This window comes from Aythya ferina, assembly GCF_964211825.1.
Source record: "Aythya ferina genome assembly, chromosome: 21".
Taxonomy (NCBI): Eukaryota; Metazoa; Chordata; class Aves; order Anseriformes; family Anatidae; genus Aythya; species Aythya ferina.
This window is the reverse complement of record NC_140319.1, coordinates 7,768,753-7,780,824: the sequence shown is the minus strand read 5'-3', so window position 1 is coordinate 7,780,824 and position 12,072 is coordinate 7,768,753. Positions and strand designations below refer to the sequence as shown.

The 12,072-nt window shown below is 46.3% G+C and overlaps 1 long non-coding RNA gene across 3 annotated transcripts in view; it reads left to right on the top strand.

Moving 5' to 3' along the window:
• LOC311422041 overlaps positions 1-12,072 on the top strand; it is a 55,255-nt gene that overhangs the window by 26,131 nt on the left and 17,052 nt on the right. For 2 of the 3 annotated variants that reach the window (XR_014685157.1, XR_014685155.1), the window contains one exon: positions 6,348-6,423. This is a non-coding gene — a long non-coding RNA (uncharacterized lncRNA). Of the gene's footprint in view, positions 1-6,347; positions 6,424-9,228; positions 9,355-12,072 lie in introns of those variants that run through there. The other variant, XR_014685156.1, reaches the window with a different exon arrangement.

Genomic DNA, 12,072 nt, shown 5'->3' with positions numbered 1-12,072 from the left:
CACTCACATCCACGTGAAAGAAAAGATTAAAACAAGATACCAACATAAAAATAGATTGATACAGGAGAAGTGAGTGGGAACTCCTGGAAGGAGATTGTTAGATAGTGACTGCTTGGAATTAGTCCAGCCCCAATTGCGGCCGAGAGAAATTGGCTTTCTGCTGGGCCGTGTTTGCTGTAATGCAAACCAGTGTGCGCGGGGGGGTAGGTGACTGTCGTTACAACAAGCTTTTGCCAGCACAGTAGCTCAGACACCAGGGGATAATGCGTTACACAGTGATGCTTTCCAGGACATCAGTTCTGGTGGGTTGTTTCTGTCGGAGGCTGCGAGTTCCCGAGGCACGGTTTCCCACGAGGTGTTATCTCGGCAGTCCCAGGTTGGGATCCTTCCTGTGGTGCTTCGGGGAAATACCTTCACCTCCTGGTAGTCTTTGGGTTTCAGCTGGCATTGCTGCTTTCTGAGGGTAAAAGCAGGATTCATATTTCAGGGAATGGGCACAACAATCAGGAAAGCAGCCCCCTGTTCCTCATCCAGCACAATCCCCACCTGGCAGAATGGCTCGTGGTGGCCTCAAAGCCGCTGCAGGCTGAGGGCTCTGCTGAGAATAAGGCACCTCTGAGGGGAGCCCTGCTGCTTCCCCCCGCTTCATGGGCTTCCTGATGAGGGCTCTGGCCAGGGCTCGGCTGAAGTTTGGGGACCAGGTGGTGGGGTTGAGGATCCTGAAGGGGGAAAGCATGCCCAGAGCTGCCTTGCAAGCAGCAGCATCTTTCAGATTCGGTGTAGGATCCAGTGTAAATGGAAAGCCCTTGGTTCCTTGTGTGGAAACCCTGGGATGCCACCTTTGCTTTAAGTAGTGGTGAGATCAACAATTGAGTTAAAAAATGTGTACTCACATGCTGCTGAGCCCCGACCTTTTGTAATTTCAGATTAATGCAGTAAATTTAGCTTCCCGTCCTCAGCTAGTTTGCTGTGTGCCGCTGGACACTACTGCGTGCCACGGCAGAGGTGGCAGGTGCTGATCGCTGGGTAACTCGATCCCTGGATCAGTTGTAACACATCTTAAAAAATTTAACTTACAGAAATATAAAAGGCAGTTTGCAGAATGAGATTTTCCCCCTTCAGACCTGGAAAACCTGGTGGTGTCTGTGGTTTTGTAAAAACCTCTCATACGGTATTTATTTTTATTTCTCTGCTAGCCCTTGGGTAAAGATTACTTTCAAACAAGCTGGTTTACTGTTTGCATAACACAGGCTTAAATTCAGTTAGAAATAGATCATTTTTCAAGTAAAATTCCCCAGAAAATAATTACAGGTATTTGGGGGTGTTGGGGAAACCATCAGAAAGCTTTGTTTTTAAGGCCTGGTGACACCTGGCAATTAAAAGTAAAAATCCATTTTTCAATCCAGACCTTCCTCCCTCTCCTTGGGGATAAATTAAACCGAACTGCAGGAGTTTCAAACATGCTCCTAAATCCAGCATCGTTTGCTTCTGGGTAGATCCTACACTCTGCAAATTATTTCTTCCTGGGAAAGTGTCTCGGATTCATATTAATGAGGATTCCATGTTTGCGGTTAGGAGAAATTTGGTCTTGTGGCTTAAGCGGCCTCAGGACTCTCATTAAGGACAAGAGGTTAATAATCTAAACTAGCAGTTAACTAGCTCTGGTCAGCAGAGCATTATTGCTTTTGGCTCGGCTTGCTGAGCGGGTCCCCATCCGCTGCGGTGCCGAGGTGTGGGTGAACATGGGGTTGCCCCCACCCTACTGCCACGCACCTCCAAGAACCCAGCCCCATCTTCTCAGTGTTTATCAGGTAGCAGCAGATGGCAGTGAGGTTCCCCCTTTTCTTTCTCTTCTCTGGGCTGAACAGAGTCACCCTTTGAAGCTCTTGTAAGATGTACTCCTGACCAGCTTGGTGGCCCGGGGCTGGACTCACTGCTCCCTGCCGATGGCTTTCTTCTACCAGGTGGCCCCAGAGTGGACACGATGCCCCAGGTGCAGAAGCAGAAGAGGGCAAGGATCGCTTGCCTGGACCTGCTGGCCTGGTTCATCCAGCTATCGGCAGGATTAAGTTTCTTTCTTGGTCAAGAGCTTGCAAGAAACAGTGCAGGTATTCCTGACATTGAGGAATTGCTGCTGAAACTAGAAGGCAGTCACAAATTAGCTCTATCCTTCTACAGCCGGTGGAAACTTTAGTTTTAATTGCACAGACTCCAAGCAAATTAAAAAAGAAGCAACCAAATCAGTTATCAGGCTGGCTTCCTGCAGTGTCCTGACAGTTCAAGGTCCCAGAGGCCTCTGCAGAGACTAGAGGTTTCGCTGGCTTCTGCTACATCCTCCCTGCTTAAGTAGAAAAGAAATAAAAACAATTTTAATCTGGAAGTGATCTTTGTGCAGTTATGGATCAAACTCTGTTCCCAGTGGAAAAAAAATAGGGCATGATCAGATATCATACAATTACCCTCCACTTTTTCTAACATGTTTTATTTCAAGGATGCAATTTATTTCACGGGATATCTCTTGTTGAAGCATCCACGGATTTATCTTCTGGCATTTTGAAATAGATATCTTAGAGTATCCAGAGAAATACATTTAGTCTTGCTCAACTTTTGGCTGAGAACGAGTATCCAAGACACTGTCTAGAAATCCAAAACCCCAGTCCACGAAATCCAGCAGAAGCATGGTCTGCCTGAACAGCCAGACTCAGCAGACACTGTCTGTCATCCAGGCAGCATCGCGTGTCCATCCCATGTAGCATCAGCCTACACACTGGAAAGCTTTGCAGCGTGCTCTCGATTTGCTTCCAGGGGAGGCACCTGCTGTAAAAGAGGAAGGAGCTTTGTTACCTATTGTTTTGCAGGAGAACACGATGCTCTTGCTGTCTGCAGTTCCCCTGGGACCAGGACAAGTGGGCTCCTGGTTTTATCATCAGGCAGCCAGAGTTGCCTTGGTGGCTGCTTGCAGGAAGGAGAAGTGCTCGAAATGCACGGGAGCCCCCAAGTTAATGCTGCTCGGGCCCGTTTCTGACGCCTCTCTCTTCTTGTGTCAGGAAAGCCGTCTCTGCACTCGCAGTTCCCCTTGGGAAGAAGTGCCTGGGACTCTAGCCCAGCCATACATCTCTGTCAAAATCTCTATGAATAAATTAACCTTTCTAAAGATTAGTGCACCCTAATACCTCAGGGTTTTTTTCTTGTTTTTTTAACAGAACAAATGCTAAAAATGCCTTGACAGACCTTGCTAGGTTTTGTGCTGTGGATCATCTACAAGGGATTATGCTGGGGATAGCTTTAAAGGCACAGCCGTGAGATTCTGGAGAGTACTAACTTGGCTCCTCCTTTGGAGAAGGGCTTTAATGCCCAGCAAACATATGACTATGAGCAGGAAATCCTCGTTAGGGCAAATAATAAAGAAGCTAATGAAAATCCTCATGCTTCTCCTTCTACAACACCTCAGATTCAATCATCTCCCAGCGTTTCACAACTGTTAGTGCACCGGAGCAAAGAAATGATCTGACTCGGGTGACTTTGAAGACTTAGGTGGCTGCACTTAACACTCAAACAGCTCCAGCACGGGCTGCCCGATACATCTGTGAAACAATGGGCTCAGTGTCAGCAGCCCAGCTGGCCCTTCTCCTGGAGACTTTTGCCCGTTCTTCCTTACTCGAGCCCTTGTTTGGTGGAGCGGGCTGCGGGGAGGTCAGGTATCTGCTGCTCTGTTCTCTTGCCATTGAGTTGCTGGAATTGATCTGATCCTTTCCAGGCGGCTGGGGGCAGGGGAGCCATTCCAAAGATGGTAGGGAGTGTTTTGATTTTTGATCCTTTTGAGATGAATTATGGGGAGGAAGCTGTCTGCTATCAGAGGAATTAGTCAAATTCCTTGTCAGATGTGCAATCCCATTAAAAATGCATTATCTGTTTTCAAAGCTTAAGCATGGGTGTTGGTTGAGAGTCTTTAAAATATTATTGTAAACTTTCACTGAGAAGAAGTATTCCTGAGTCTTTCATGAAGGCTAATCCCACTTCAACTACCTTAAACCATCAACTTCTGGGGTGGCCTTCCCAAGCAACACCAGGCGAGAGCACGCAATTATTCTGGGAAAATCCCCCTGGAAGATGCGTACATTTGTTTTATGATGTTGTTAGCAGCTCTCAGCATTCAACTGATTTGTTCTGATAACCATTCTGTATCTGTGTGCCTCCTCAAATTCTTCCTTTGCTTTTCTGCCTGGCATCTAGAGTTCAAATAGGACATATTCAGACCTTTCTTAAGAGCCCTAAATGAGACATCGAACAGATCATTAATGATGTGCTCGGGCTGGTTGCATGCTGTTCTGTAGGGTATTTTCCTGGACTTTTGCTCAGGTGAATTGTTAGTGCCGGAGAGCAATGGGGTTTCCAGCACTTCTATCTGCAGCCTAACATTTAAATCTCAAACTTCCTTACAAGGCGCAGTTTAATTCACATGCTGAACTTTGGAAGGAGATGGGATGGTTGATGGTAGCCCAGCCGCTTTGCTCGGCTCTGCAGTGCAAATGGGAGGAAAATGCTCTCATTCTGTAGGGTCGCTTTAACACCCCTGCCACTGCATCATCCGAGCACCACTGGATTAGCTGAGAACCTGCTAATCAGTCTATGTAATTAAGCTGTGTATTTAGAGATTACAAAATCAGGTGGTCCCCTTTTGGAAGGAAAGAAGCAGCCTTGGCTAGCAAGGGAATCTTGCGATGCCAGGACTGTGCCGGCACAGAGGGACATGTTTCGTGCTACTTTGTTTTTCTGTTCCATCAGAGGAGTTGGCAAAAAAATAGGCAAATTCCTCTGGTCTGGCTGAAGGCTCTGGCACCAGGCAGTGTCCGTGTTTCCTGCCTGGTTCTCTGGCAGGAGCGTTAGTTTCTGTAACAACTCCGGGCCTCTGTGTCCCCGCCGGCAAACGAAACACAGCTTGGTGCTTATCTCCTGAAATACCAGTGAAGTTACGGGTTCAATCACCATTAGGCATCATTGCCAATCCACCTGTTAAAATATTTTCCAGACAACAAAGTATGAAAGTAGTGCATGCACATCATAAATAGTTGGGATAATGTGTTATGTTTGAACACTTTTAAGGAGCTTGGATTTTATTTTGATGGTGGCTGAACTCCCAAGAGACCGCACCGGGACTTGTGAACAAACGCTGCGGATTGAAATAAATTGTGCGGGAAGGTGAAAACCAGCTTCGCTCTCGCTCCAGCCAATCCATCTAAAAACTCAGCCCAAAGTTTTCTGAGAGTTTCAAGAACTCCCCTCTCTCTTCTGCTTGGTTAATGAGGGAACACAAGCAATTATTCTCATGCTCCTTTCCACATTTGTAAGCAGTGAATCTTGAGAACCTCACCTGGTCTTTGCCTTGCAAAGCTTCTGCTCCCCGTGCTCTCGGATCAGAGTTCAGTTTGCTGCAGACATGCAGCTGTGATGCAGCTTATTTTAATGCTCCGAAGCAGAGGTGGTGGTGGCACTTTAGTGTTTCCTTTGCTACAATAGGTTTATCTCAAAAGTTGATGTTATTTCAATGAAGTGCAGTGTTTACCATGAATAGTGGGGCCTGCAGAAAGCCTGTTGCAACCCTGTTCCTACTGTGAATCAGCAGTACCTCAAGCCTGAACCAATTTAGGAGGGTATTGGCCATATGATTTTAATATTAACAAGCGGAGCAAATTTGTGAGTGGGTTGTTGGCCAGTTTCATAGTGAGGGGCACCTGCAATCGATCAACGCGGCTCCTACGACAAGGTGTCGATGCACAGGCAGAATAATAACAGGAATTCGCTGCGTGCAGGGATCACTCAGCTGGTGGGGAGGTGTTAACACGAAGGAGAAAACAAAACATGATGGTGAAACGTTTTTATTTGTTGGGGAGTCTTGCTCAGAGATGTGAATGAAGCAGGGCAAGGGATGGAACATGGCAAGGAAAAAGAGAAAAAGGGAGAAAAAAGGGGGAAAAAAGGCATTACAGTTGTGAGACCCAATCCAAGGGTTGGCAAAAGGACCCAAATCCCAGGCTCCTTCTCCTTGGGAAGTTCAGGGGGCACTTCCCAGCCTTCAGAAACACCAAGTGGTTGGCTAACATGGGTCAAGGCAACCCATCTGTGGGTAACATGGAGCTGCCGTGTCCTGCTTTAGTCGCTTTGTCTCTGTTTTTTTTACCTCCGTTTCTTTATTTCTACATCATGTAGCAAGTCTTGACTTAGCAGAATACGTCTGCTCTAATTCAGGCTGCCCATACATGCTATTGGCAACATGTGCTGGCTTTATTGTGTTAATGGCATGCGATTCTGCAGATCTGAACTAACACCAATCTTTTTTCTCCCTCCAGATGAAAAAGCCCTGAGCCTACATTCTGCTTTGCCAGTCGCTGTTTCCTGTCACTCGCAATGGCCTCTTCCCAGGAGGTAAGAAAATAATCTTGTGTATTTTTTACCAACGGTAATCTGTTGTTTTGGCATTCTGTGAATGACTGGTTTCAGGCGATTCTGTCAATGTACCTAGCCAGCAACCAGGTTTTGGATGTTTGCTTTGGGAACATTTTGTGGTTGAATGGCTGTGTTCCATTCCACATGTAAACATGGGCAAAAACTCATATTTAACAGTTCTAAACAGTTGGACACTGGTCAAAGAGGCTACCCCCCCTTCTCTTTAATACACTGAAATTTTGCATGAAGTACAGAACAATTTAGTAGCAGGAATGCCCAGGTCCTGCCAAACGTATGATTTTGTTTTATTTTATTTTTAAAAATGCCTAGCACAAAGACCGAGCCTGTATTTGGAAGGAGATGTCAGGAAAGCAAAACTTAATTGAATCTCAGACTGTACAATTGGAGTCATGTCTAAAAGGAAAGCTGTCTTTTCCCTCAGCGTGCACTTGTACTGGAGGCCAGTTTCCACTCTCATCTGCATGAGTTTAAGCCACAGTAACTCCGCATGTGCCTGCACCAGTGGGGCTTGAGATCAGAATTGGGTCCCCAGCTATTTCAAGCTTTGTTTTTACTTGCTTAGACATCTGATTGATCCCAGCGATGCCAATCTAGTTACTTGTCTTTGCCACTCGGAAGAGTCTGGCCTCGGCAACAGGACCTGGTGTGCGTTCAGCACTTCCCAAAATCCAGCTCTGTGTTACCAAATGTTGTGTGCTGTGCTTCAGTGGGAGCAGGAGATCCCTGCATCCCGTAACAGTAAGTGCTGTGGAGTAAAGAGCTTGTGCCAGCCCTTTGCCTATGGGCAGGTTTATCTTCCAGGGGTTTTCAGAGCATCCAGTGGAGGCATCTCCCTCAGGTCCTCGGATGATGGAGCCCATTTTCCCTACTCAGAGTTGGTTCTCCCATGTCGCAGGGCTGGAGCCCACCTGCTGCGCCTCAGAGCATCTCAGCTGCCTGGTTCCCTCAACAGGTCCCTGGTCCTTCCACCTGGCTCTTGTTGCCTACAGAAAGGATTCCTGCAGAGTGCTGCCTTAGTTCCTGGGGGAGATGTTCGCTGTACGGAAAGCATGAAAAACATTTGGAAAGAGAGGGCTCCTTTGGTCTGACAACAAAGAGTGCTGTGCAGAGGGCTGCTCAAAGGGTGGTGAGGATAAAAAGGCCTTTGTTCAAAATCAAGCTTAGCCCTGGTCAAAACGGAGAAGGAAATGGATCTTTTCCTGTCTCATTTGGGCATGAGGCAGAAGATGAATATTTTGGGCGCAGTGTGCTTGGGCTACTAGTTTTATATGCTAGATCATTTGTTCAGAACCGACCCTAAAACATCTACTTCATGGTCCTTTTACACACTCACTGATGGTCACAGAAGTGCAAGTTGTATGACGTATGTCCTCACGTGTATTTATGATGAGCTGACAGTTGCTGTGTAATAAAACCCACCATTTCCGCACCTCCTTTAGCTCCAAATGTGCCAGTTAGGTCTCTGAAAATAGGCTTGTTTCTTGCAAGTGATCCAGGAATAGCAGAGCTCGGCCTCTCAGGCGTTCCCAGTGTCGGGGCACCTCCTGGCCTGCTGAATGTCCCCAGTGTGTTCTGTCGGGGGGGGTCGTGCACAGTCTGTGGAGCACCAGTGATCTCTGGTAGCACTTGTTGGTGCTGCACAGATTGTCTGGTCACATGCCGCTGGCACGCTGCCTTATTTCCAGCTGCTAAATTGCATTCAAAGGCCATTTAAAATACTTTCCTAATAAAACTTGCCTATAAAAATAGTTACTATAGCTGCTGCAGGGATGTTCTAGGATCGGATCCAAAAGACAGTCCCTACTGAGATGAGATCCACCCTACCAAAAAAAGCTGAGAAATTTCAGCCTTAGCAGAAATTCAGCAGAAATTAATGGCAGGGGAAGTGTTAATCAAACCACGAGCTTTCTTAGTTAATGCACGGTCAGTCCTGCAGCTGATGAATAAGATAGGGAGCATGGCTTGTCGGGCAGAGTTTCTGAGCTGTTTAAATGTGTTACAGCTCTACTATTAAAGTAGAAGAGTTTGGATTAATTGAGTAAGTGGCACTTAAGAGACGGCAGGTTAGGAGGATGCAGAGCGTGGCTACACGCAGCTTGGGTGTTTGCTCTCCTCTTTACATCTGCTGTTGCCCTTTCCCTGTAGCTGTGGCGTGAGGACAAAGCCGATCAACTGCAGGTTTCATTGCCAGCGAGCTGAGACATGCAGCTGTTTCAATTCTTTGATCACAGAAGATAGCAGCACGAGCAGACCCAGTGCTGATGCAAACTTTTTTATTTGAAAACCCCTGGGTAGGAGCTCAGCGCAGCTGCTGGGACTCTCAGAGGGTGGCTGGGGGCAGGCAGGGGTGGGCTTGCAACCCTTGCTGGCCACGTCCCTGCAGCAGCAGGTACAGAGTCTTCCTTGTGGCCAGGTGTAACCCGTGCTGTGTTCACCATCCCATGCCAGTGCCCAGGAGTGCTGGAAATGCAGCTTTTTAGGAGCGACTTTCTCCATCTCCAGAGGAAGAAGCTGGCACGCTCGGTCTCAGTTTGCACGTCTTGTTTCCCTTCTCGTAGACAGGAAGCATATGTGTCTACCTCACCCTTATCTCACCAGCTCGCTCGACGCTTGAACTTATCCTTCCGTTATCATTAGCTTGTCAAGGCAAACCCTTCCAGGACTTTCTGACTCACATCCTGGAAACCTTTTTTATTTTTTTTTTCTTAGCAGTTTGGTCCAAGATAGAGATTTTTTTGTTGTTTTCTCTGCATATTTGGACATGCCTGGTGCATATGCCAGATACTACAAATAGCCCAATCTCCCCTCTTCGTCAGGCAGCATCTGGACTTTTTCCTTCTATGTCATTGCCGTGGTAGATGTTGACCTGGATTCTCTGCTATATAACGGGTAAGAAAGAAGTGGCAGGGAGCTAGTCCCACTGCATAGCATTTTTTTTTTTTTCCAGAACTGGATACAGTCTTGTTTTGCAATGGGGATTGAAGGGCTAGCATTAAGGAACTCAAATTTATTTCAAGACCTAAGCCCAAACTAAGGATCTAAGCCATAGAGGAGGTGGTAATTTTGAGAAGCAGAAGAGAATTTTCCCTCCAACTGCAGATTCCCACACTGAACCAGCACAGCTCCTCACCTTTGGCTTGCATTTCTAAGCAGACTCATGCCAGACACCCCCTCGCCACTGCTTCTATCCCCAGGACCTTCCTTTGGGGCACTGTTGCCCCATTGGCACAAATGGCATTGGTCTCTGAACAGATCTGTGCACATCTTCAGGGAGGCCTCTAGCTCTTAATGCGCTGGATCTTAAAGTGTTCTGCTGTGCTGCAGTCAGAACCACGTGGAACTGTCTGATTACACACAGCGGCTGCTGGAAGTCAGTGTGGTTTTCCTGAAGTTAGGAGTCCCCTTGGAAATGGGCTGAAACTTTTTCTGTAGCACCCTCTGCCTGCTCTCTCCTCAGCCTTTGCCTGTGGTTTTCTGTGTCAGCACTTTGTGCTGCAGTGAAATGGAGCCCGGGATGCTCTGGGCTGCGGCTGAGCTAATGGCAGTGGTGGAGCGATGTGAGGTGTAGGTTCTGTGTCCTTGGGATGGTCTCTGTTCTGTCTGCAGGGGGAAGGTATCTCAGTTGGGGATGTAAAACATTGATTTCCAGTGTTTGATACTGCTTTCTGGGAATTTCTTCTTTAACTTATTAATCTGGTTTTGTAACGTGTTAAAGTTCAAGTACTGATATTGCTAGGTGGCCTACTTCAGCAACACTTAAAATGGCATGAATGGTCTCTAAAATGGTATTTATTTTTGTTTTTAAGGGAAAGCTGAAATACAGGAAGTAATGGGATTTTTTTTTTATTATTATTATTTTTATTTCTTCTAGTAAATTCTAAATGAAGCATAAGAACTACTTTTAAGGTTGTCTAATTCAGGTGTAGGTACTTGGAAATATTTCATCTTCCATAAGCAGCCTACCATAGTGGAATGTTGTTTTCTCACTGTGCATTACTAGGCTACGATACTTCCACTTGTGGGACCATTGTCTAGGTAAGGGCTCTGTAGGGCTGATTTGTCCTCGAGTATCAAAATCAAGGCCACAATTAATTTTCTAAAGCTGAAACTTTCTAAAGTACCATATGAGTTGGAAGCATAAGTCAGCTCTTAAGCAATTTTTCGTGCTTTTCCTTGTGCCTTTCAGTGCAATTAACATTTTTGCTTTTACAAGCACTAAGCACCGAGGTGCCCACAGTGGCTTCAGCGGTGCTCAGCCTGCAGGGATCTCAGACCACAGGGTTCGGAGCCCCACTAAAAGCTTGTAGTTTCTAGGCAGGGAATGAGCCCTGTATGGGTTCTTGTCCTGACATCCCTATAACAGTCTTTGCCAGTAGGTGGGGTTCCAGTCCTATTAAAAAAACCTGGGAAACCTCTTGTCTATAAACGCTCGCTCCCCTTGCACTTCCATCCACAAGCTGGCCACATCTGGAAATGTTTGATTTGATATAGTGTCGTTTTACATTGCAGAAATGAGCGTAAGCGGTTTTTTAACCCACCAAGTGAGAAATGTGATCTGGGTTTTACTACCGACCCTTTAAATAAAAAACAGATCGCTTATTAAACCATTATCTATCAAGGATATGGAGAGAGTTAGAAATATCCCAGGATCAGAACCAAAATTGAAACGGACACATTTCCGTCTGCTGTCCAGTCCCGACAGCGTGGTCCAGTCGTGCAAGAGCAGAGCTGAAATACCTCACGTGGGGAAAAACAAGCACAGAGAGACAGGGGAAAGGAACAAGCTCACATCCTACCCCGAGATCTGTGTCTGCTGTGACCATTCCCATTCAAGTACGAGGCAGTGCTCATAGGAAATCACTGAAATGTATTATCATGTGTTACTTGTTGTCAGGATTGGATAAAATCTTCCTGTACGAGCTCCTTGCGCAGCAGTAGGTGAGGGGATGCCAGCTGGGCTCCTTGCAAGTGCCACTGTGCTCACCTCTGTGTGAGCAAAACACTCTCAGTGGAGCTAACTCCTGGCTTGTGAAACACAATCCCAAGATACTGTGCTCTTATTTGCCAATTTTGACTCCTCATGTGTCTTTGCTTGAAAAGCAAAGGGTTCCAGCTTAAAGGATGCATGCTAGGTTTGCTCACATGCTCTCGCCCCTGCTTGATCAAATGCTGCTTCCTCGCTGGTCCGGGCACATCCCACTGCTCTGATGGAGCAGCTCACGTGAGCAAAACCAGAAGGATTTGACTCTCCGTGAATTATGACAGTTGGCATCTGAAATGAAACAAAGATCAGATCTGAGATGGATTTTTGCCATCATGTTGCATTTAAAAGCTCGTATTACTTTGGTTGTATTACATTGCATCACACTCGACTGAGTCAATGTGTCATAAAGCTGCCTAATGTAATTGTACACTGCATAAATGCAACAGAATGCCTCCGAAAAGTGATATTTCATGCTTGCTAGCTAACGCCTCGGCAAAGATTAAATCCATGAAAAGTAGGTATGTCCAATTGTTAGTTTGGATCAGCAAATAATTCATTACCCACATTATCTTTTTTTGAAATGTCACTCTGTGCTGTAAATCACTAAGGTCCTGCCTAAAATG